The sequence below is a fragment of the Rana temporaria genome, chromosome 12 (assembly GCF_905171775.1).
Source record: "Rana temporaria chromosome 12, aRanTem1.1, whole genome shotgun sequence".
NCBI lineage: Eukaryota > Metazoa > Chordata > Amphibia > Anura > Ranidae > Rana > Rana temporaria.
In genome coordinates, this window is record NC_053500.1 from 81,881,186 (window position 1) to 81,908,490 (window position 27,305).

Below are 27,305 nucleotides of genomic sequence, written 5' to 3' on the forward strand. Positions count from 1 at the left end.
GGTCTGTGCGTTTGTACATTGGCAGTCTCAATGATCTCATAAAATAAAATAAAACAATAATAAAAATAAAAATACTAACATTGAGGGCCTTGGGCCAGATTTACGTAGAGCGGCGCAAATTTAGTTTGTCCTAACGTATGTCATTTAAGTTACGGCGCCTCAATTTTGTAACGTAAGTGCCGTATCCACAGCGCATTTGCGCCCAAATTTCCGCCTGCGTAACGTAAATACCGAGGCGTAAGGTGGGGTAATTGCAAGTGGGAAGGAAGTGGGCGTGCTCCATTGAAATGAGCCGTGACCCCATGCAAATGACGGGCTGGCAGTACTGCGCATGCGCGCACGAATCTGCACCTCATTGGGCATGTGCAGAACTCGGCTCGGGGCAATCAGTGAGATAGGAAAAAGGCCAAGCATACTTAGTGTGAGAATCGCCCTGTGCTTAAATAGCCCCAGACAAACGCACTTCCATTGCAAAAGTATATCCCTGTGTTTCCCTTCCTAAAGTAAGGTGCTTTTGTTCTGTTGTTTGTGGCTGTTTGTTGGTTAGTGTAGTATTGTTGGATTAAAGATTTATTGTAGTAGGAGTTTGTAGTAGCTGTGTGTATTTTCTGAGTGTTTTTTGTGTCTGTTTCTTCTGTGTTTTTTGTCTGAATTTGTATTAGCTGTCTGCTTGTGTTTTTCTTTTTTTGGTGTCTGGTTTTTGCTGTCTGATTTTTGTGTGTGTTTTTTCTGTGTCTTTTTGTGTTTGTTCTGTGTCTTTTTGTCGGTTTGTTCTGTGTGTTTTTGTGTTTGTTTGTTCTGTTTGAATTTTGTGTCTGTTTGTTGGTGAGTGCTGTGTGGTGAGATGGCACCTAAGAGAAGGAAGCTTAACTTCTCGGTGCGTGAGAAGCACTTACTGGCCAGGGCGATCACCCAATTTGGGCGATTTTTGCATGGCCCTGACAGCCGGGACGTCACCCCGACCAGGAAGAGGGCGATAATCCAGGAGATTATGGATCGGATCAATGCGGAGGGGGGGGGGGAGACAAGGACCCCCAGTGGGATTTCCAGGAAGATCAATGATCTTAGGAGCCTGGTCCGTGAGAAGCTGGCCAAGCAAACAGCCCATGCCAGGGGCACTGGAGGAGGCCCACCCTGCACCGTAAGGTGGACTGAGGAGGAACTTGCGGTGGCCCGGTGTTTCCATAGCCAGCAAGTGGTGGGCCTGCCTGGCTTTGAATCTGATGATCCTGTGAGGACAGGTAAGTTTTTTTTTTATTTCCATCTGGTGAGTAGCATGTGTGGGGGGGGGAAGGGAATATGTGCCAAGTATGTGGATCCTCCAACCTGTGTATGTTTTGTGTCCTCCACAGATGGCCAGGAGGTTGCTGGGCCATCAGGCCAGGCTGCACCACCCCCAGGACAACAGGCTGCTGAGGAGCCCCCAGAAAGGCCGAAGTCCCCAGGGCAGGGGAGTGGCCACAACTCCCCTCATGAGGAGGTTCAGGGGGAGGAGGTTCAGGGGAAGGAGGTTCAGGGGGAGGAGGTTCAGGGGGAGGAGGTTGAGGATGATCGGATGGACATTGCCAGAGAAGTGATGTTGTGTTGGGATCAGGTTTTCCTTGGGGCTGACAGCAGTCAGGCCACCATCAGGGGTAGTCCCTCCCACTCCTCCCCCAACAGGGCTGCCCCCCAGGGGGCTCCCCTCCTCCAAGGCCACAAGCCTCATCTGGAGGCAGTCAGGCCACCATCAGGGGTAGTCCCTCCCACTCCTCCCCTAACAGCCCCCCCCGGGGGCTCCCCTGCTTCCAGGCCACAAGACTCAACTGCAGGCAGGAAGGCCACCCAGAAGACCAGGGAGGTGGCCGAGTTCCTGCCTGCAAATCTGCAGAGGGACCAGGCCCGTCAGACACAACATCTGGGTCAGGTCAGCCGGACTTTGGCCCAGATGGAGGAGAGCCTGGCCTCCATCAAGGAGTCAGTCAGTGACGTGGGCACAAATTCAGTAGCACTAATCAATTGTTTTTGTGAGCTGCAGGCCGCCATAACAGGCGTGGCCCTTGAGGTGACTGCCCTGACCCAGGCTGTCCAGGACAACACCCAGGCTGTCCAGGCCAATACGGCAGCCCTCACTCTGGGCCTGACCAGGATCGCCGTGGCCTTGGAGGGCAGGCCAGCAGGTCGGAAGCCACCCGGGGAGGCTCCTCCTTCCCCTGCTCCCCCCCCATGAGTCTCCCCTGAGGGGCCGTGGCCGTGCCCGTGGCCGGCCCAGGCGTAGCTCACGCCGCCATTGATATTTTGGCATGTTCTTTTTTTATATGATTTTCTACTGTGATTATGATTTGTTTTATGTGTGTGAATGATGTGTGAATGTGGGGGTGACATTCCTGGTGAAAAAGGGTGTCACCCTCAGTTTTGGTGGAGTATGGATCCCCAGGACCAGAGAGAAGTGATCCCAGGTCCATGTGAAAGGCGTATGAATGCACAGTGACATAATTGGAGCCGTGGCGTGGCGTTGCTGCTCCCTAATACCATTTGGTTTACTTGGGTCTAATCCAATTCGATGTGCATGTGGGGTGTGTGTGCTAGGGACCACAGTGGGTGTGCATGCATGCATTCTCATTGTGTCATGATTAATGTGTGTGTTTAACGTGCAAAGATGCCTTCTGCGAGGTATCTCCTGGCTGCTCTTCCCTCATAAGAGGGGGTACCCTGGGTTAGGGGGGGAATGTCTGGTTCAGGGGTCAGGTCATCACGTATGTGAATCTCCAGGCCCCTTCTCACTGCGAAGTTGTGCAGCATGCAACATGCACCGATGATCTGGCACACAAAGTTTGAGGAATACAGCAGGGTACCCCCAGACTTATCCAGGCATCGGAAACGGGACTTCAGGAGGCCAAATGTGCGTTCCACCACTCCACGGGTAAGTATGTGTGCAGCATTGTATCTTTCCTCTCCTGGGGTTTGGGGGTTCCGGAATGGAGTCATGAGATTGGGTCCCAGTGCATATGCAGAGTCACCTGGAAGGGAAAAGACAGGAGGATGTAAGTCATGCATGTGCCCCTCGTGATGTCTGCATCATGGGGGGGACAGTCGTACCTGACACCCATGTCACTCACCAACTAGCCAGCTGTCCCCATACACGTTCTGTTCAAATTCTCTTGAGATGTTGCTCTGACGGTATATGAAACTGTCATGGCTGGATCCTGGGTGTTTGGCACGGACGTGCCATATGAGGCCTTGGGCATCCACTATCACCTGGACATTGATTGAATGCCAATGCTTCCTATTGCGGTACATGTGCTCTGTCTCACGGGGGGGGGGCTGTAGTGCCACATGTGTGCAATCAATGGCCCCCACGGTGCGTGGGAATCCTGCAATTTTGTAAAAATCTGTCATTGTGTTCATTCGCTGGACCTCCTGGGTGGGTTTGATGATTTGGTTGGCCATGTGTCTCAGGATTGCAGGGACAACCTGGTGCACACATCTGCTAATGGAGGATTGTGACATCCCAGCCAAACCTCCACTTGTGCGCTGAAAAGAGCCAGTGGCAAGGAAATGGAGTGTTGCCAGTACCTTGATCAGTGGCTGCACTGCATGTGAGCGGTGTGGTGGGCTGGTGAGGTCATCCTGCAGGATTGTGGTTAATTCCATGATGGCTTCACGGCTGAATCTGAAGTTGCGATACACCTCAGAAGCAGTCATACCAAAGACATCTAGGCGTCTGCGGTATACCCTCTCCTGTGCCCTCCTCCTCCTCTGTTCCCTCCTCCTTTTTTGCGCCTCTAAAGTCACTAGTATAGCTATGAGCATGGATGCCCCTGGCATGTTGGCAGACAGATTGTAGTCCGGCAAGTGTGTGTGCTCAGCTCTTCCTTAATGGTGTTGCTTTAGCTGACCTTTACACGGCTGGAGCAAAGTTAAGGCACCTTTTATAAAGTGTAACTTCCCGCCGGGAAACTAACAGATGCGCACAGGGCGTAGCCTACGCCGCACAAACTTAATTTTGTGGATCGCATTATCTCCCTCATTTGCATCTTTGCCTATCAAAACAATGGTGTGTCTAGCGTATTTTGCGCTCTAAGATGCGCCGGTGTAATCGTTTTACGTAGGACGGAAAAAAATGGTTTTCAGGCGTATCTCGTTTTGAGGATCAGGCGCAAAAATACGCGCGGCGCATTTTTCAATTACGCCGCGCATCTCTTGATACGTCGGCGTAAGTGCTTTGTGAATCTGGCCCCTTGTTCTCAGAATAGAAACAACATTGAGTAAAAATAAGTGTTATTAAGTCTTTTTTTTTTTTTTCTGTTCTGTTTTCTTTCTTTTTCTATTATAGTTTTCACATTCTCCATAATGGAACAGAAAAGACTAGCCACATTGGACATTATATACATATGTCGGGATATTTATATCATATAGCCAGATCATTGAGCATCTTGACTTGTATTCATACAACTATGAGGCCATTACACTAAACACAATGGGCTAGATTCACAGAGAGATACGACGGTGTATCTCCTGATACTCCGTCGTATCTCTGACTTAGGCTGGTCGTATCTATGCGCCTGATTCATAGAATCAGTTACGCATAGATATGCCTAAGATCCGACAGGTGTAACTGTGTTACACCGTCGGATCTTAAGTGCAATTTAAAAATGGCCGTGGGGGGCGTTCTCGCTGATTTACACTGAGAAATATGTAAATCAGCGAGATACGGCAATTCACGAACGTACGCGGACCCGACGCAGTGTTGTTACGACGTTTCCGTATCGGTTTTCCCGGCGTATACTTACCCCTGCTTCTATGAGGCGCAGCCAATGTTAAGTATAGCCGTCGTTCCCGCGTCGATTTTTTGTTTTTTCACGTCGTTTGTGTACGCCGATTCAGAAACCCGCGCGCCGCAAGTTACGCTCACGCCGAAACCACTGACGTCCTAGCGACGTCAGTGGGAGCAATGCACGCTGGGAAATTTCGTGGACGGCGCATGCTCATTTAAATCGGCGCGTGGACGCGCCTGATTTAAATAGTACACTCCCCCTAGCCGCGGAATTTGAATTCCGCCGGGGGATTTACGATCCGCCGCCGCAAGTTTGGAGGTAAGTGTTTAGTGAATTAGCCACTTGCCTCTCAAACTTGCGGCAGCGGATCTTAAATCACATAGATCACGCGGATCTAAAGATCCGCTGATCTATGTGAATCTAGCCCAATATGTTGTTTCTCTATGCACTTTTATCCATATGTGCAGGAATATGCATTATGCTATAAACATTGAGATAATGAATATATATATATTTTTTTTTTATGTATTTTCTTTTAACTGATGGGATTGATGTATATATTATTGATATTTGGCTAATATCCCATAGGTAATCCCAAAGTTGGGTTGCAAATGGAGAATTTATGGTTACAATGAAATTACACCATGATCATTGATAACCATCTTATTTGGGCGATTTGATCATACAGGGGTAGATTCAGGTAGATTTGCCCATTAATTACACCTGTGCAGCTCAGCTCAATTGCTCTGCGCCGGCGCAATTGGGCAAGATTGCCACCTGATTCAGGATGCCTTTTGTGTGGTAATTTGCGCCTGTGTAAGCCAAAATTGAGGGCGCAAGCCAGCGCAAGTGAAAGTGGGTGTGCCCCTATGCAAATGATGGTCTGTCCGCTCAGCAGTGGCTTGCGCCCCGGCACACGCATGCGCAGATCGAACGCTCCCGTGTGCTCATGCGTGCAACTGCGCCTGTCCTACTTTCTGGGCACGCCGGCCCACCTGCTTGCACTGAGCAAATAAATAGGGGCAGATCTGCGCATGTCCTGTGCAAAATTACATCCTGCTTTTTCCACCCCCCCCTGAGCAAGGTAATTTTGCCCTTTCTTTGAGATGGCACCTCCTCGTAGGAAAAAAAAAAGAAAAAACATTTTTAATCTCTCTGAGATGGAGATAATGCTGGCGGCACTCACTCGCCATACTGCTGTGCTGTATGGTGTACAGCGGAAGAATACCACCACAGCCCAAAGGAGGGCAATCTTTGATGCCATCACTTTAGATGTGAATGCGCTGGGCAATGAGGAGAGGACCTGGGACGAAATACAGAAAAAGTTCAACGACATGCGGCGTCGGGTCCGGGACAAAATGGTGTTTATCCGCAAGCATACCAGGGGCACGGGAGGAGGACCAGCCTGCTCTTTACGTTTAAATGCGGAGGAGGAGGTGATTGCCCAAAGTTTCGCTCTGGAGCAGGTGGAGGGAGTCCCAGGTTATGATTCCACTGTTGGGGACTTGGGGACAGGTAAGTGTGTTTTATCTCATATTTGCTGTGTATCATGTGAGTGGGTAGAAGGGAACATGTGAGTGGGTAGAAGGGAACATGTAACAAGTGTGTTTTTTCTCATATTTGCTGTGTATCATGTGAGTGGGTAGAAGGGAACATGTGAGTGGGTATAAGGGAACATGTAACAAGTGTGTTTTTTCTCATATTTGCTGTGTATCATGGGAGGGGGTAGAAGGGAACATGTGAGGGGGTATAAGGGAACATGTAACAAGTGTGTTTTTTCTCATATTTACTGTGTATCATGGGAGGGGGTAGAAGGGAACATGTGAGGGGGTAGAAGGGAACATGTGACAAGTGTGTGGCTCCAGCAACATGTGTTTTTTTGTGTCATCCACAGATGTTGAGGATGAAGCTGGGCCGTCGTCGGCTACAGGGCGACCCACGCCATCCCCACATCATCATGGGGTCCAGTCAACCCCCATGCAAGTCCTTGGTATGTTGGTGGAGGAGGAGAGCGGCCATAGTCCATCTATGGAGGAGGAAGTGGTGGAGGAGTCTATTGACCTCCACCAGGAGGACTCTGTCTACCTCCAGGAGGATCCCACCATCCCTGACCTCCCCACCACCCCCCCGACCATAACGTAATCCCCCTCCAGGGCAAGCCCCTCCAGTGTCCCTCCCACCATTGTCCCTCCCACCATTGTCGCCCCCTCCAGTGTCCCTACCACCAATGTGACCCCCTCCCCTTCTTCTCCCTCAGTCCATGCCCCAGCCTCTCCTCCCACTAAGGCTCTTTCCAAAACGAGGGGTGTCCCCTCCAGCCTCCGAGAAGGGCTGCAGGAGGAACAGGCCCGGCAGACCCGCCATATAGGGGCCATGGTGGGTGATTTGAGGCGGGTGGTGGACAGCCTGGCATCCTCCTCCTCCTCTGTTCAGCAGGCCCTCACCCTGCATGCTGACCGGGGGAAAAGAGACACAGAGAGCCTGGAGGAAGTCAGCGCGAACTGTGAAGCCATGGTCACCTGCATGGTAGAGCAGCAGGGTGCCACCGCTTTGCTCACAGCGGAGGTGAGCAGGTTGGCAGGGGCGGTGGAGGCCAACACTGATGCTGTGCGGGAGGAGGGGAGACGAAACCGGCGGCAACAAAGGAACTCTACCACCCGGCAGCTGCGGATGTTGGCACAAACCAACATTGTGCTCACCCGCCTGGCCAACGCCATGGAGGGCAGGAAGGCACCACCTGCCAGGAGTGAGGAAGTAGGGGATGCTGCTCCTCCCCCCCCTCCATCCCCACCCCATGCTCCATCCCCACCCCATGCTCCATCCCCACCCCAGGCTCAACCACGCCGACTGAGGAGCCAGAGCCGGGGCACCCTTGGCACAAGGATGTCGAAAAAAAATATATATTTTCCTGTCCCTTTTTTTTTTTTTTTACATATCCCTTGGTGCTCAGATAAGGAGCTTTTTCTATTTAGTTTGATTATGCTCATATGATTTATTTTTTTCATATTTTTTTTTTGCTCAGATTATGAGCTTTTCTATATTTATTTAATGCTCAGATTATGAGCTTTTATATTTTTATTTTATGCTCAAAGTTTGATTTTTTTTTATTTTGTAGTCCCTACACACGGTGAGGAGTGTATACTACAGTGTGACTGGTGTGTGAATGGGGGGGGGTGTCACTCCTGCTGGAAAAGGGGTGTCACCCTCTGCCATGTGAAAGGTGTATGAATGGACAGCAACATAATTGGAGCCTTGACGCGGCGTTGCTGCTCCCTAATACCATGGGGTATCCTTGGGTCTAATCCAATTTTGGGTTTATGTGGGGTGTGTGTGCTAGGGAACACAGTGGTGTGCACGCGTGCATTCTACTTGTGACATGATTAATGTGTGTGTTTAACGTGAAAAGAGACGTTCCACGAGACCACTCCTGACTGCTCTTCATTCAGTAGACCGGGTAGAGTTTCTTGGGGGGGGGGGATTGTGTGGTTGGGGGGTCAGGTCATCACGTAGGTCAATCTGCAGGCCCTTTCTCTCTGCAAAGTTGTGCAGAATACAACATGCCCCGATGATCTGGCACACAAAGTTTGGGGAATACAACAGGGTACCCCCAGACTTATCCAGGCATCTGAAACGTGACTTCAGGATGCCAAATGTGCGTTCCACCACTGCACGGGTACGTGCGTGTGCTTCATTATATCTTTCCTCTCCTGGGGTTTGGGGGTTCCGGAATGGGGTCATTAGATGAGGTCCCAGTGCATATGCCGCGTCACCTGGAAGGGAAAAGACAGAAGGATGTTAGTCGTGCATGTGCCCCTCGTGATGTCTGCATCATGGGGGGGGACAGTCATACCTGACACCCATGTCACTCACCAACCAGCCAGCTGTCCCTGTACATGTTCTGGTCAAATTCTGTTGGGATGCTGCTCTGACGGAATATGAAGCTGTCATGGCAGGACCCGGGGTGTTTGGCACGTACGTGCCATATGAGGCCATGGGCATCCACTATGACCTGGACATTGATGGAATGACAATGCTTCCGATTACAGTATATGTGCTCGGTCTCACGGGGGGGCTGTAGTGCCACATGGGTGCAATCAATGGCGCCGATGGTGCATGGGAATCTTGCAATTTGGTAGAAATCTGTTACTGCCCTCTGCCGCAGGTCCTCCTGGGTGGGTTTGATAAATTGATTGGACATGCGTCTCAGGATTGCAGGAATAACCTGGTGAACACATCTGCTCATGCTGGATTGTGACATCCCAGCCACCATTCCACCTGTGCGCTGAAAAGAGCCAGTGGCCAGGAAATGCAGTGTTGCCACTACATTGACCAGTGGCTCCACTGCATGTCCACGATGTGTCTGGCTGGTGATGTCATCATGCAGGATTGAGGCTAATTCCAGGATGACTTCAGGGCTGAATCTAAACATGCGATACACCTCCGAATCCCCCATGGCAAAGATGTTCCTGCGCACTCGGTATATCCTCTCCTGTGCCCTCCTACGAGTCGGTTCACTCAGTAGTATTGCTAGAACCATAGCTGCCCCTGGCATGTTGGCACACAGATGTGAGGTCCAGAAAGTGTGGGTGCTCTGCTTGCTCAGCTCGTCCGTAACGGTGCTGCTGTAGTGGCTCTCCAGCTGACCTGTGGACGTCTGTTGCCAAGTTGCCCCTGCTTTTATGAGGAGCAATTTTGCCCTGGCCAAACAGCTTGCGCGCTTGGTGTGCAAACTGCATCTCACACGCGCAGGTTTTTGAATCAGCGTTAGTTCCTCATTTGCATATTTGCTGAGGGAAAACAATGAGAGCGCAAGTTGCACCCTGCGCAAAAATGCACATTACATGCGCCGGGGCAGAGAAACTGCGTCCGTGGAAAAATGCCTAATTTCAGGCTTAGCTTGTTTTCTGGGTCATCCGCATATTTGCCAGGGCGCAAATCAGTACTTGCGCGGCGCATATCGCGATTGCGCACACGCAAGTCGTACCTGAATCCGGGCCACAGAGATTAATATATTGGTAAAATCTTACTCCTTTGTACCTATTTTAATTTCATGTATGAATTTTATGTATGAATTATATACCAGTGTTTATGACTAAAAACTATTACCGTATTTTCCGGCGTATAAGACGACTTTCTGGATGCAAAAACATGCATCCAAAGTCGGGGGTCGTCTTATACGCCGGGTACAGTCTCAGTACTCACTTTTTTTCCCCAGCGCTGACAGTCTAACATGCTACGATCGCGAGCCTGAATGATTTCAAAGCCGCGCCTTCACTGCAGAGTGTTCTGTGATAGGAGGAACAAAAATCTTCCCAGCAGCGCCTCTGTTCTTTGTTCCTCCTATCACAGATGCCTTCTCATCCTCGGACTAGATGAGAAGACGTCCGTGATAGGCGAAAAACATAACAGAGGCGCTGCTGGGAAGATTTTTGTTCCTCCTATCACAGAACACTCTGCAGTGAAGGCGCGGCTTTGAAATCATTCACGCTCGCGATCGCAGCATGTTAGACAGTCAGCGCTGGGGAAAAAAAGTGAGTGTTATTGCACTGGGGGGGGGGGGGGCAACAAGTTCAGGCACAGTGGGGGCAAGTGATGGCAATGTGGGGGCATGTAATGGCACAATGGCAATGTGAGGGGCAAGTGATGGCAATGTGGGTGCATGTAATGGCACAGTGGCAATGTGGGGGCATGTAATGGCACAATGGCAATGTGGGGGCATGTAATGGCACAGTGGCAATGTGGGGGCATGTAATGGCACAATGGCAATGTGGGGGCATGTAATGGCACAGTGGCACAGTCTGGGCATGTAATGTAATGGCACAGTGAGTAATGTAATGGCACAGTGAGTAATGTAATGGCACAGTGAGATTTGAAAAAGCCTGTTTCTGTCAGCGGTTCTGGCTCCCCCTCAGCTTCCAGAAAGACAGTAAGAAGGGGGTAGTCTTATACAGCGAGTATATCCCAAAATCAAAAATTTTCATGGAAAATTAGGGGGTCGTCTTATACGCCGGGTCGTCTTATACGCCGGAAAATACGGTATATTTTAGAAATGATGTCCATACCACGAATAATATAATATAATGCATTGCATATAGCAAACATACACAGGTAAAACATAGCCATCTAACCAATTTCCAGCCAATCTTTCACACAATACATCATGAATTTGTTCATTTCTTATGTAAACATATATCTTTTTATAAGTTTAGTTCACAAATTGACACGCCTATTGTATCTAAATAGGCTTTTGCTGACACTTACATATAAACTATAGTGGCATTGTCGCTAATTGCCACACACAGATATATAAATTTCCTCACATTCTCACCATCACTACTTATATTTATATTTATATTGTTATACATGTTTTTTTTTTGGATAATAAAACACATATATAGATTTCTCACAAGTATCACTTCTCCAAGTATTATGCCGCATACACACCATCACTTTATGTGATGAAAAAAAACGACATTTTCTGTGAAGTAAAAAACGACGTTTTTGAAACTTCAATTTTCAAAGACGAAGTTGCCTACACACCATCGTTTTTCTCACAATGTTCTAGCAAAGCAAGGTTACGTTCATCACGTTTTTTCATTGAAGCTCGCTTCATAACTACCTTTTGGGCATGCGCGGGTGTAAAAACGTTGTTTTAAACTAAGTTTTTTGCTACACACGGTCAATTTCTGTGAAGTAAAAAACGACGTTTTGAAAAACGACACATAAAATTGAAGCATGCTTCAATTTTTTTTTGTCGTTTTTCAGAAGACATAAAACAACGTTTTCCCCCACACACGGTCATTTAAAGTGACGTTTTTAAAAATGTCGTTTTTTTTCATCACATAAAGTGATGGTGTGTACGCGGCATAAGTGTGTCTATATTGTCCCTATGGGACAGACCTCCATTTTTACATATATATACTCTAGTCTTTTTGTATAAATTGACTATGACATATATTTGGATCTAATCTAATTTCATTTAACTGAATTTAATTTAATTTTATTACACTATGTCACTATAATATCAACACAGTTTATTTATTTCCATTTTACCACTTTACCTTCACATTTTATCCATTTCCCATGCACACATTAACCAGTTCCCGACGGCCGCATGTATATGTACGTCCACAATATGGCACGTACAGGCAAATGGGCGTACATGTACGTCCCTGCCTTTCCCGGGGTCGGGTGTCCGATCGGGACCCCCTCCGGTACATGCGACGGCCGGGAACGGTGTGCGGGCAATCCGGGATGAGGGGGCGGCTATTGGTTTCCAGCCACCCCCTCGCGATCTCTCCTGGCGAATCAGGTTCCTCCTGAGCCCGCCCTGCCTGTGTAACTGTAAACACAGGCAGGGAGGAAGTGACGTTTTCTCCCCTCTGGCGGTTTTTTCGTCCGGTTCCAGAGGAGAGAAGACGTCAGTACTGTGAGTTGCACCAACACAACACTAACACAGCACACATAGACACATAACCCCCCGATCACCCCCCGAGCACCCCCAGATCACCCCCTGTCACAGTGTCACTAATTGCAGTGATCATTTATTTTCTGATCACTGCATTTAGTGTCATTTGTGACAGAAAAAAGTGTCAGGGCAGTTAGCTTTAGGCCCCTTTAGGTCCAGGGTAGCCCCCTACCCCCCAATAAAGGTTTAACCCCTTGATCACCGCCCTAGTTAACCCTTTCACCCCCTATTGCCAGTGTCACTAAGCGATTGGTTTTCTGATCGCTGTATTAGTGTCACTGTTGCCGCTAGGTAGCTATTTTTTTTTAGGTTCGCCGCCAGGTTTATATAGCGTTAGGTACCCCCATAAATAAAGGTTTTAACCCATGATTGCCCCTAGAGTTAACCCTTTCACCAGTGATCACTGTATAAGTGTCACTGGTGACGCGGTTAGCCAGTTAGTTATTTAGTTATTTTAGGTTCGCCGCCAGGTTTTTAGAAAGCGTCAGGTACCCCCATATATTACCTAATAAAGGTTTTAACCCCCTGATTGCCCCCTGTGAAGGATGCTTCAGTTTAAATTCTCCCTGCTAAGTAATATTGTGTGTGGGTTAGGTGTAAAAGGTGACTTTTGGTATTCTGCTTGAACATCCATGATAATCCTACAGTGAGGCATACAAAGGGTTAATTGTAGAATGACTCTTTAACTGCTAAAATTCTAATGTCCCTTCTTAGTTAATTGATCTATTGTGTTTACCCTTAAGATGTGTATTGTATCGTCAGTATCTAAAGAAATGTGTCTGGCAGGTTCGGTGCCAGAGGGTCTAGAGACTGATTAGTTCAAGGAGATATCATTGTTTCCAAGGATCTGTATTGAAGACCCCCCACTGTATGAGGGGGGGCGGAGATTTGTCATTGTAACAGTTTGTAAATTACATATAAGCTCTGTGTTATACCATTAAAGCTGTCTTGTTCCAGCAGTAAGCGTGACCCATGTGTGGCTTATTGGGTGACTCCAGGAATATCCCTCCTCGTGGAATATTGGGGTGATTTTCTTTATGGGGAGAAGGGAAGACTTTGACGGGAATATCATTCTAATACCGTCACAATTGGTTGGCAGCAGCGGGATTTTCCCTTCTACTCTCCTTTACACCCGGATTCCAAGCAGACACTGGAAGAACTACTGGAAGTCGTGGAAGGATTGCTAGCAACAAAACCAAGCGGGGCATCATAGCAGAATTAATGGAGCTAGACCAGGAGAACTTGGTTGCAGCAACGCCAGCAGTACAAGAGATGGAGACACCAGTGATTCAGGAAGAGGAATCACCAGCCAACAAGCTAATGAGAGAGAAGCTAGCATGGTTCGGTCCGAACCCAATGGCGGATGTGGTGCTGAAAGTGATGGACCTGTTAGCGGAGGAGGCTAAACAAATAAGAGAGGCAGAACTACAGAAGGATAAACAAATAAGAGACACAGAACTACAGTTAAAACTGGCAGCAGTCCGACAAGCAGCAGCACATTCTCCAAACAGTGAGTACAGCACAGCAGACACAAGGAAGATTCCGTTTAGCGCTTTTAAAGCTTTTGATGAAAAGGACTGTGAAATTGATAACTACCTGGCAGATTTTGAGCGACAATGTAATAGCTAGAGGAGAGTGGGTTTCAATATTATCAGGCAAACTGTCAGGCAAAGCTTCTGATGCTTTCCGGACCGTGCCAGATCAGGATATCCATAGCTACGCCAGGGTTAAAGAAGTGCTCCTGGCTCGTTATGCAGTAACCCCAGAGTCCTACCGACAGAAGTTCAGGGACTCACGCAAAACCACGAAAGACTCTTATGCGGAATGGGCATGCCAGTTATCCCTGTCGGCCTCTAACTGGGTTAACAGCAGCCAGGCCACCACCGCAGAAGACATTTTGAAACTAATGCTCCTGGAGCAATTTTACAATCACATCCAGACGGACGTCAAAGACTGGGTGAGAGATCGCAGGCCCATGACTCTACCAGAGGCTGCTAAGTTGGCGGATGAATATGCGGATACTCGCAAGACGAACCAGGTCACACCACAGGTACAACCTCCACGACCAACGGTGCCCTCACACCCACCAGCCGCTAGATACCAACCTCCTAACAGACCGGTGACATCTAGCCCTCGCTATCCACGCCAGGAGGACAACGAACAACGCTGCTTCCGGTGCAAACAGTTGGGTCACTTCAAGCAGAATTGCCCCATGAATGACAACACCAGGTCAAATTGGTCTCAACCTGGGTACCGCCCACCAGCAGCAGCCCATTGTGTAGACTCGGCTTGGGATGCCCAGGAGCTGGGTCCGGAAGAACCATTGGGCACCCCTTACGAAGCCCTCATGGTACAATATGTTATTACGGACAACAGGGAACACCATTGTCAGCTGGTCATGGGCGACAGCCATGAGCCGGAGGGGCCCTGGAGGGAGCTGGGCAGAAAGAGGCACAGCCGGCCACCCTCCAAGAAGAAGAGGTCCTGGAAGCCGTATAACAAGCTGACCTGGGAGGAGAAGAAGCGACTGGAGGAGAGGGAGTCGCAGCGGGCGTCCCAGATGCGGGCCGAGATGTTCGCCAAGGGCCCACCGGTGGCACCTTACACCACCACCCAGTTCCTGATGATGAAGGACCACGTGGAAAGCCTGCAGGACATGAGCAAGCAGGAGCTGATCTGTGAGTACATGGAGCTGGAGGAGTGCATAAGCCGCATGGAGGAGGATGTGAAGGACTTTTTACCTATATGCTTCAGGTTAATCCTCCCTGCTTGTTTAAGGCTGTTAATGGTATTTACCCTTCTACAGCCAGTCCTGTTTCAAATGTTAATTGCTCTAGTGTGTTGTGTGGAAAAGCCCTGTGTTTACTGGTTACTGTGATTAGATAAGTGGCTCATGTTAATTATGCTGATTGCTTCATTGTGGTAATTATCTCTCTATATGCGGGGTCGAGCTGTGTAGTTAATGTATTCAGTACAACTAGTAATTAGCGTCACTGATCTCATTGTCTAAAGAAATGTGTCTGATCAGGTTAAACATAGCGGAGCCGAACCGGCTAGATACTGATTAGTTCAAAGAAATATCCTTATTTCAAAGGATCTGTATTGAAGACCCCCCACTGTGTAAGGGGGGGGGCGGAGATTGTCACTGTAACAGTTGTAACCACATATAAGCTCTGTGTTATACCATTAAAAGTCTGTCTGGTTCCAGCAGTAAGCTTGTCTCATGTGTGGATGATTCTGTGATGTTCCGTTATGGGAAGAAGGGACTGTTTGACGGGGATATCATACCAATACCGTCACAATTGGTTGGCAGCAGTGGGATTTTCCCTTCTATTCCCCTTTACATCCGGATTCCAAGCAGAAACTGGAAGAACTACTGGAAGTTCGTGGAAGGATTGCTAGCAACAAAACCAAGCGGGTCATCATAGCAGAATTAATGGAGATGGACCAGGAGAACGGGATTGCAGCAATGCCAGCAGTACAAGAGATGGAGACACCAGTGATTCAGGAAGAGGAATCACCAGCCAACAAGCTAATGAGAGAGAAGCTAGCATGGTTCGGGCCGAACCCAACGCCGGATATGGTGCTGAAAGTGATGGACCGGTTAGTGGAGGAGGCTAAACAAATAAGAGACACAGAACTACAGAAGGCTAAACAAATAAGAGACGCTGAACTACAGGAGGCTAAACAAATAAGAGACGCAGAACTACAGAAGGATAAACAAATAAGAGACGCAGAGCTACAGTTAAAACTAGCAGCAGTCCAACAAGCAGCCGCACATTCTCCGAGCAGTGAGTACAGCACAGCAGACGCAAGGAAGATTCCGTTTAGCGCTTTTAAAGCTTTTGATGAAAAGGACTGTGAGATTGATAACTACCTGGCAGATTTTGAGCGACAATGTAACCTGCACCGAATAGCTAGAGGAGAGTGGGTTGCAATATTGTCAGGCAAACTGTCAGGCAAAGCTTCTGATGCTTTCCGGACCGTGCCAGATCAGGATATCCATAGCTACGCCCGGGTTAAAGAAGCGCTCCTGGCTCGTTATGCAGTAACCCCAGAGTCCCACCGACAGAAGTTCAGGGACTCACGCAAAACCACGAAAGACTCTTACGCGGAATGGGCATGCCAGTTATCCCTGTCGGCCTCTAACTGGGTTAACAGCAGCCAGGCCACCACCGCAGAGGACATTTTGCAACTAATGCTCCTGGAGCAATTTTACAATCACATCCAGACGGATGTCAAAGACTGGGTGAGAGATCGCAGGCCCATGACTCTACCAGAGGCCGCTAAGTTGGCGGATGAATATGCGGATACTCGCAAGACGAACCAGGTCACACCACAGGTACAACCTCCACGACCAACGGTGCCCTCACACCCACCAGCCGCTAGATACCAACCTCCTAACAGACCGATGACATCTAGCCCTCGCTATCCACGCCAGGAGGACAACGAACAACGCTGCTTCCGGTGCAAACAGCTGGGTCACTTCAAGCAGAATTGCCCCCTGAATGACAACACCAGGTCAAATTGGTCTCAACCTGGGTACCGCCCACCAGCAGCAGCCCATTGTGTAGACTCGGCTTGGGATCCCCAGGAGCTGGGTCAGGAAGAACCATTGGGCACCCCTTACGAAGCCCTCATGGTACAATCTGTTATTACGGACAACAGGGAACACCATTGTCAGCTGGTCATGGGTGACAGCCATGAGCCGGAGGGGCCCTGGAGGGAGCTGGGCAGAAAGAGGCACCGCCGGCTACCCCCCAAGAAGAAGAGGTCCTGGAAGCCGTATAATCAGCTGACCTGGGAGGAGAAGAAGCGACTGGAGGAGAGGGAGTCGCAGCGGGCGTCCCAGATGCGGGCCGAGATGTTCACCAAGGGCCCACCGGTGGCCCCTTACACCACCACCCAGTTCCTGATGATGAAGGACCACGTGGAGAGCCTGCAGGACATGAGCAAGCAGGATCTGATCCGTGAGTACATAGAGCTGGAGGAGTGCATAAGCCGCATGGAGGAGGAGAACAACCACCTGAGGTCACAGAGGGCTGACCCCCCCAGGCTCCATGAACTGGAGATGGAGCTGGAGAAGCTCAAAGAGGAGAACCGGCGGCTGCGGAGGGAGCAGAGGGTGGCTGACCCTATGGGGACCTGATCCCCCCCCCCCGGACTCTGAGCACCAGTGCTACAGCATTTCAACAAATATAACTTTTTCTTTTTTTTTTATGAATCTCCTGTGATTGTCACTTCAGAGCCATAACCTGCCCCCTCCCATAGCGGGACACCTAGATGGCGGCGCACAGACCCATTCGCCTTCTTCACACTGACTTCTGGTGACTCTGCAGATCGCACAAAGACTTGGGGACTGAACGGCGTGTGATCTGACGACCCGGTGGCATACCTGAGTCGGAAGCAGTTGCCAAGGGAGGTCAGTCACGCCAAACGGAGTTAACCTCGGACTAAAAGCTCTGAACCCGTCAACCCTACTGGACCAGGAAAGGTCCAACCGGGTTGCCGGAAGCAGGGAGAAAAAGGGGGGCCATTGTGAAGGACTTTTTACCTATATGCTTCAGGTTAATCCTCCCTGCTTGTTTAAGGCTGTTAATGGTATTTACCCTTCTGCAGCCAGTCCTGTTTCAAATGTTAATTGCTCTAGTGTGTTGTGTGGAAAAGCCCTGTGTTTACTGGTTACTGTGATTAGATAAGTGGCTCATGTTAATTATGCTGATTGCTTCATTGTGGTAATTATCTCTCTATATGCAGGGTCGAGCTGTGTAGTTAATGTATTCAATACAACTAGTAATTAGCGTCACTGATCTCATTGTCTAAAGCAGGCTGACCCCCCCAGGCTCCATGAACTGGAGATGGTGCTGGAGAAGCTCAAAGAGGAGAACCGGTGGCTGCGGAGGGAGCAGGGGGTGGCTGACCCTATGGGGCACTGATCCCCCCCCCGAACTCTGAGCACCAGTGCTACAGCATTTCAACAAATATAACTTTTTCTTTTTCTTTTTATGAATCTCCTGTGATTGTCACTTCAGAGTCATAAACTTCCCCCTCCCATAGCGGGACACCTAGACGGCGGCGCACGGACCCATTCGCCGTCTTCACACTGACTTCTGGTGACTCTGCAGATCGCACAAAGACTTGGGGACTGACCGGCGTGTGATCTGACGACCCGGTGGCATACCTGAGTCTGAAGCAGTTGCCAAGGGAGGTCAGTCACGCCAAACGGAGTTAACCTCGGACTAAAAGCTCTGAACCCGTCAACCCTACTGGACCAGGGAAGGTCCAACCGGGTTGCCGGAGCAGGGAGAAAAAGGGGGGCCATTGTGAAGGATGCTTCAGTTTAAATTCTCCCTGCTAAGTAATATTGTGTGTGGGTTAGGTGTAAAAGGTGACTTTTGGTATTCTGCTTGAACATCCATGATAATCCTACAGTGAGGCATACAAAGGGTTAATTGTAGAATGACTCTTTAACTGCTAAAATTCTAATGTCCCTTCTTAGTTAATTGATCTATTGTGTTTACCCTTAAGATGTGTATTGTATCGTCAGTATCTAAAGAAATATGTCTGGCAGGTTCGGTGCCAGAGGGTCTAGAGACTGATTTCTCACATTGTCTTGGGTGCATCTGTGATCCATAAGGATTTCCATAGGAGTTTCAGCTGTGATATATGTATATGGACTTTTATTCACTTTTTTGCACTTGTTTTATTCTTTTGTGTATAGTATGCACACTAAGCACATCAGTTGTTATTTCTATGTGAATTAGCATATATGTCATGTAATTGCTGATTTCATTCACAATTCAATCTTGTTCACATAATTCAATTTTTATACACAAGCAGCGCAGCTTACATCCTTTTAATATTTACTTTATGTTTATCTGACATATTTTTGCTGCTGCAGCTAACATATTTTCAGCGTACTAGTTGATATCATAGTAACAGCACTAGATCACCGAGACTAGCGCTGTATTACTCCCTTACATACAATATATACAATATCTGACCGCATTAAATGTGACTAGCACAGACCATAGTGGGGTTCTCATTCACCCTGTGCCCCTAAAGTGACTCCCCTTACATGGCTCCCTCCTTGTGGGACACTCCGGCAGACCTGGCTTGATCCTTCTCGGGTCAACTTGGGGATGTGCCATCCGCATTGCCATTTTGCTTACCGGGTCGGTAGCTGATGGTGAAGGTGAATAATGGAATTCAGTTCTGGAACAGTCACTTGCTTTGCTCGCTCAATTGCTCCCAAAACCTGTTGCTGATGCTCTTGGGAGAGATAAGGCACAACCTGGGCACAAATTACATTTAATCTTTTGACAATTTCAGCCTGTTTGTGCATTTCATTGTTTAAGCCACGGGACATCTCATAATACATGACGTAGTGTCATTGCATCTCCGATTTCTCACTGGCCAACTTGTCACATTCCCATTTTAGACTGTGATATTGTGCCTGATCTACGGTACCTGTCGGGGGAGATAGCCTTACCCGGGGTCTCAGCAGCAAGCGGGTTGGTTCCAGCAGCACGGGTCTGGGCACAGGTAGTCACTGTGTGGGCTTCAGCGGGGGACATCAGGGCGTAAGCAGAAACAAGGGGGGCCAAATTATTCCCCAGTAGTACATCCGCTGGCAAATCCTTCATCACTCCCACATTCACATGTCCCGAACCAACCCCCCAATCCAGGTGAACCCGGGCAACAGGTAGCCGGAAGACGGTGCCTCCCGCCACTCTTACGGTTACAGTGTCTCCGGTGTGCTGGCTCTCTGGGATGAGTTTCTTCTGTAGCAGGGTCATGGTGGCCCCAGTATTACGTAGCCCATTGGCTACCTTTCCATTGACCCAGACAGTCTGCCTGTGTTGCTGCCTGTTGTCCTGGTTAGCTGATTGTATCGGATCTGCCTCGTGCAGGACGCCCCAATGTTCTTCCTCCTCAACGCAGTGGGCCACAGGCATGGATGTGTGGGGGTTCCCCCTTCTGGCTGTCTCCAAGACTGTGACTGTGACTGCCATGCGAGCTGCTTCAGACAAGGAGAAAGGTTTTCTGTCCCAGGCCCACTCTCTGACTTCCCGGGACAGTTTGTCAAAGAAGTGCTCCAGCAGGAACACCTGCAGCACCTCTTCCCCGGATTCTGCTTGGCATCCATCGACCCAGTGGGATGCTGTGCGGTTTAGGCGGCATTCCCACTCGGTATATGAGTCTCCAGTCTGCTTGCTCTTCTCTCGGAAACCGCCTGCGGTATGCCTCTGGTGTGACGGCATACCTGGTCAAAAGTGCTTCTTTTACCAGTCCATAGTTCATAATATCCTTGTCTGGGATGGCTCTGAATGCTTCACTGGCCCGGCCGGACAATTTCCCAGACAAAATGGTAACCCATTCCTCTGTGGGCACCCGGTGTAGGGCACATTGCCGTTCAAAATCCACCAGGTACCCATCAATCACCCCTTCAGTTTCAATGAAATTCTTAAAAGCAGCAAAATGTATCTTTCTCCTTTCAGGTGGTGCTGCTGGGACTTCTGCTGCTGCAGAACCTCTTTGCCGTAGCCAATTTGCGTCCACAGCAGCTATAACTCGGTCTATGATCTCCGGTGGAGGGTTAGGACCATAATGTGCCAGTCTTAGTTTAACAGCCCGATCAAAACTTGCCTCCTCGGGTGTCCTGTCTGTTACGCTGGGCCTTTCCGTTATGTTGGGTCTTTCAGCTCCATCCATTTGGACAAGTTCTGTGATCACGTCCATCTTCTTACGGTTGCTGGCCGGTCTGCCACGGTTCTCCAGTAAATCCTTGAGGATAGAGAGCTTTAGCCGTTTCTACTGTGCCTTTGTTGTCCTGTGTCCTCTTGTAGCTGTTCTTCTGGCGATGGGAATCATTCCACTGCTTGCCAACAATTGTAACGGAACCCCAAATGGGACAGGGGTTAAATCCGTTTACGATATTCCATTCCACCCAAGACAGCTTATCGACACTCCACAATCAGGCAAACTAACACGACCCATAAGAATTCCCCCAGAAACGAGACACACAGCTCTGTTTGAGGTTCAAAAAAAGGAAAGGAATTTTTATTGCAAACACATGGTAAAACATTTCTCTTCAAAATACATCCCTCCCACCCTTGGGAAACAGGGTGGGTTAAATTGTCCAATGACAATGGTGATACAGGTCAAGTGTGTTCAAACTTCTCCTTCAGTAAACAGTCTTAGCAGGGGGGGGGGGGTTCCACCCCCTTTCCTCACAGCAAGACACTTAAACATCCCATAATAGGTATCCAGACTGTCTACCAAGCTCCAATCCACATCACCACAGTAGCAGACTTAATTACCACAATAGACAATAGGATGCAATCACACCCCACCCCTTTCATCACAGCAAGCTTACTAGTACACATCAGCCAACACACAATATATATACAATATATACAATATCTGACTGCATTAAATGTGACTAGCACAGACCATAGTGGGGTTCTCATTCACCCTGTGCCCCTAAAGTGACTCCCGTTACAATACTGATGAATAGTGTAGCTCTTGATTATGGATGGGAGTTTGCTTATGTGCCAGAAGCAACCATGAAGGGGATCGAAGCAAGCTGGGAGAAATGGTAAGAAGAAGCTATATGGGACTATCTCAAAGTGCCTAAGCCATCCCGGAACTTAAGTTTCTCTTTTATCATGGCTCAACGCTTTGAAGGATGTTGGAAATCCTGGAGTTATGGCAGACACATCTACTCTCATCGGGTGGTCATCCAAAGGCCTGGCAAGGATGACAGGGTCTGTAACGGTCACCACCGTTTACGATTTCCATTCCATCAACCAAGACAGCTTATCCGACAGTCCGACAAGCCAGCAGACATGATCCATAAGAATTCCCTCAGCGAGACGAGACATATGCTCTGTGTTCTGAGTCAAATGAATGAACGCTTTTAATGGTATCTTAGCTTTCTTATATATAGTACAAGCATGTTTCAGTTAATCAAAGGAACAAAGAACTCTCCACCCACACATCACACAATGGGGCTTCAATCACATTCTTTTAGATAATGACATTCAGAGGAGTTAATTATCCCCCAGACATTCCGTCTCCGACAATAAGTGATTCACCTGCATAATACACATTTCTATGTCAGACGTTTTGGCACCAGTCTGACATAATTAACATGACCTAATTACTACAGTTGACAAGTACATTCCACACAAAACAGTATTAGCATACATAATGAAAGGTCTTAGGAGCAGACCTAATTAACACCTCAAAAGCATGTGTCCCCACATTGAATGAAACATTGACCTTTACAGACTTAATTAGTACAATGGACACAGAATGTAATCACAGCAAGACACTTAAGACATCCTATAATAGTCAGCCAGGGAGTTGGAGGTAATTAACATCTTTCATTTAACCTGTTGAGTTCAGAACAACTTGTAGTATTCCAAGATATCCTGCCAAATATGAATTATCATTTCTCAGTCACCCTATGCCCAAAGGGGCACAGGGTGACCCTAGACCCAAGAGTCATTAGTGACACTGGCACAGGAGTACCCCCCATCCTTTAAAAGTCTTTGGGTGTCATGGGCCATTCCGTTACAGGGTCTATTTCATTACCACCCTTGATGATAAGGGAAGATCCTTAACTCTGCCAGATCCCCGGTTCTATTTGTGAAAAGAACTGGCAGTACCTATTTGAGGGGTTATTTTTCCCTTTCTTTGAGAAGTTCCATAAGCAGCTGCATTTTTTCCTCCTCACTTGCTGAGAATTTTGAACTCTGGGGGGAACTAGTCAGTTAGGATGGGGCCTCTGAGGACTCCGTGATCAGGAATTGTTTTACTCAAGGATTGTTGCATAACTTTGAATTGCAACTTTTTCCATTAGGCGGCAGTGGTCAGTTATGCTAGGGAAGGACTTTCTTTTGAGCCTAGCCATCATACTTTAAGTATTCTTTAGAAGGAAAAGGAAAGCTCCACCTTTAACGATATGCAGTTTTGCTCTGCCTTAAAAATGTACATGATCTTAGGTTTAGGATTGTTATGTGTGTGCTTGTTTTTTTTTTTGTTTTCTTTCAGGTCAAGTTGATCTTCTATCAAAACTGCTGGAGAATGGGGCAGGCTAGATAGATATGAATGATAATGTAAATTTGTAATTTGTCATGATTTGATAATGCATGTTGTGTTCCTATTTTCTTTCTTCCCCTCCCCATCCTTCTTTTTGGGTTCAGGTGTTGGCGCTCAGGCTTGAGACGCCATGATTCTCGAAACTGGGGACAGTGTCTAAATTTAGTGGGGGGGAGTATGTAGCACCCTCTCCTGTTAAACATCCGCTGCTGTAAATTTAGAGGGGGCCTGAGTCGTTATTTGGTTCAGACAAGTGTAATTATGGGCAATTTGGCCTCTGTTCCAGCCATGGCTGTGCTGGGAGTAACCACCATTGTTTGCCTGGGGGTATTATTACCATCCCAGGCCAAGGGTGGCAGCAGCAGAGTCAGGGTGTATTGGGTGTCCCCCTCAGCATCGGATGAGTGGGAGTGATCGTCCCGCTGTGCATGCTGGGGAGGGGTACTTAAGGGACAGACACCATTGGCGGGGGTCTGTCGTCCCACGCGCCTCGTGGCCCGCCTGGCCCACCTGACCCGCCTGGCCTGGGGTGCGCATTCTTGAATCCTGACGTTGGTCCGGGGTTGCGGCTTTGCTTGGTAGGCCCAGGAGTCAGACTAGGTCTGCACTTTCAAGGTGATCCTGTGCTGGCTGTCCTGCAGGAGGAAGCCACTTGATGAAGAAAGCCAGGGGAGGACCTATCCTGGAGAGGACCATGCAAGAGGCTGGTATCTTGGGAGAAGGCCTGGAAACTTAATCGAAGGATGCACCATACACTGAGAGGCTCGACGGTGGTCGCCTGTCAGATCTAAGTTCTACAAAAGTTAATCTGGAGAGATCCGGGTGCTGAATCCTGTGGCAGAGGATTCTGGACCAAAAGTGTCCCCTCATAAAGGAAGGTCTGTGGCAGAGACTGTACTTTATTCCATGTGCCATTCCGGCTGCTAGGCCAGTGAGAGGGACCTATCCGGGTGAGAAATACCCACTCTGGCTAGAGTGGCAACGAGAACTGTTTGCTGGAAGCAGGAGTGTTTCCTATTTGTGACTATACACCTGAACCTATTTATTTACCCTTCCACCCCTCCAACTTTTTTTTCTACTAAGTTCTACAAATAAATCCTAGAAAAAGAAGTGTATCGTGTGGACATTGGAATTTTTCAGACTCTCTTTATCACCCTGGTCAGCGAGAAGATAGAGGTAACGTGCCCCCCAAAATACTCAGCAGCTCCTTCAGGGGTTAGTGCTACATATAGGAGTATTTATAGACAAAAATATAAGGCCCAATTATCAGATTCCTCACCCCCTCTGATGGTTCATTGTAAAATTTTTAGGGGGGAGGGGTTCTAGCTGAGTTTGGGCCCTCCAAATAAAGCCACTGCCACTCTGCCTACATGTAATGATAGGGAAAACATTTGAACACATTTTAGGGTGGGGGGGGGGGGTTCTAGCTGAGTTTGGGCCCTCCAAAAAAAGCCACTGCCACTCTGCCTACATGTAATGATAAACAAAACATTTGAACACATTTTAGGGGGGAGGGGTTCTATCTGAGTTTGGGCCCTCCAAAAAAAGCCACTGCTACTCTGCCTACATATAATGATAAACATTTTAGGGGGGGGGGTAAATCACTACAAGGGAGCTGGGCCCAGGAAAGCATGCTGGAGAGGATAGTGAAGGTAAATATGCATGTAGGCCAAAAAACAAGCATTACAAGCTTACAGCATGCATGGGGACAAAGGCAACATTCACAGCATTTTACAAGCATGGTAATTAGGGAATGATGAAAGAAATACAATACATTAAAGCATATGAGAGAATTGGTCCAGCTGGAGCAACCAATTATTGGTCCATGAACTCCTCCTTACCCTGTTCATGGACTGAGCTCGGGTCAAAGTATTAACCCCAACACCAAGCCCATACGCAGCACGAACTCGACGATTAGAACGTAATTCCAACATGGCTTTAAACTGGTCGGCAGGTCAGAACGAATTTAAACAGAACGCACTGAGGAACAGCAAGGCCTATGAAGAACGACCTGAAAACCAGAAACGAGCGGACAAGAACGCACTGTAAAACAGATACGACCTGACTACATGCATTGAAAGACAGATACGAACCTACAAGCACAAACTGAAACGCAGAAAATGACCTGGAAAGCACGGATACTGAAAAGCGCAAATCGGCTCTCACCAAACTTTTACTAACACGCTGTAACACAAAATCAGCAAAAGCAGCCCAAAGGGTGGCACCATTGGATTTGAACTTCCCCTTTATAGTGCCGTTGTACGTGTTGTACGTCACCGCATTTTGGACGATCAGAATTTAGTCAGACAGTGTGTATGCAAGACAGCTTGAATGGAATTCCGATGAAAAAATCCATCGGATTTTAGACCATCGGAGAATTCGATCGTTTGTACGCTACATAAGGGTTACCTCAGGATTTTTTGTTTTATTAGCTCAATCCAAATACAGTGTAAATAATTTGGATGTTTAACAATCTTTGTTGCATACTGCACAGTGACTTTTCAGTTAGAGAAAGGGTTTGCTTTTGCCATTTTGTTTGTTGATGCATTTGATGCACTATATAATTAAAAAAATCGATTTGAATCGTAAATCAAGTTTTTTATTAAAAAAAAATAATTGCAGATTTTTTTGGGGGGCCCAGCACAACGGCTATGTAGAGGGCACCATATATGTCACCCAAATGGTTTTCCAACCAACAAAATGTTTGGGCATAAACACATTTTCATTAGCCAAATCGGTCTGTTTGCAATTATTAATTTTTTTATAGTAAGTACAAGAACCACACTTACCTATCCCCTTGTTAATACAAGGATCATTCCTTTTGTTTCCTTTATAGTGGCTATGAACCAATTTGTCCTTAATGAATGTTGCTTTTCTCAGAGGTATCCCAGTTGAATTTAGTTGTTTTAGAGTCAGTCTTTAGTAGGCATCAGTATTTATTCAGAAAAACAAACAAAGGCGCCTCTAAGTGCAGAAATAAAAACTTTTTAATATCCCCAAAAGGATTAAAAAAACACTTACAAGATAGAGGATGAAAAGGGGCATGTAGTAAGTGTATCCAAGTGATGTTTTTCCGATAGCAGGAAGGTCCCAGTATGTAATACTTCCAGTAGGATCCAGAAAACAACGGCCAGTGAATGCTGCAGGCTCTGGAAACACAATAACGCTGTCTGGGTCAGTGTGGAGTATGGAGCCTGAAAATGACATCAGAGGAAGTGGGACGAAAACCAGCATAGAACACAAACAGGAAGTGTGTAATCAGAAAGGGATGCGTTTCGTAACTGCTAATTGGTTCCTTCTTCAGCCAATGACGACAACTCCATAGAAGCTAGACTTCTTATAGTCTATGGGCGGCACTATGGGCGGGATTATGGGCAGGATCATGGGCGGTATTTGGAAAAGGAAAAACAGTGCTATGACAGCAGGAGGCCGTTGAATAGTCACTGCAAACCTTAGACACAAAACTCGGTAACAACAAAAACAGACAGAAAAAATGTAACACATAGGTGCAGATAAACATTGCCTTAACAACACTAAGAAAAAGAAAAAGGGCATGAAAACAGACCAGCACGCCACATTTGTATTGTGCATAACTTATATATGGCAATGGCAATGGGAGTAAAAAACAGTATTTATTCACTATTTCTCTAATTTGTTCATGTTGTCGGATATAGCGTGTAATAAATGTAACTGTTTCCATTTGGGGGGAATTACTTAAAGAGGGGGTTCACCCTATAATTTTTTTTTTTTCTAGCATTAAATTAAGCATAGTTGCGCGAGCTACAGTATGCCTTTATTTGTATTTTTTGCCCCGTACTCACTGTTTAATCCTATAGTGAAGATTCAGACTCCCCGTGGGGAATGGGCGTTCCTATCCAGAGGGAAGATGATTGACGGCCGGCTCTGGTGCGTCACGCTTCTCCGTAAATAGCCAAAATAGGACTTGGCTCTTCACTAGCCTAGTCTGTGCG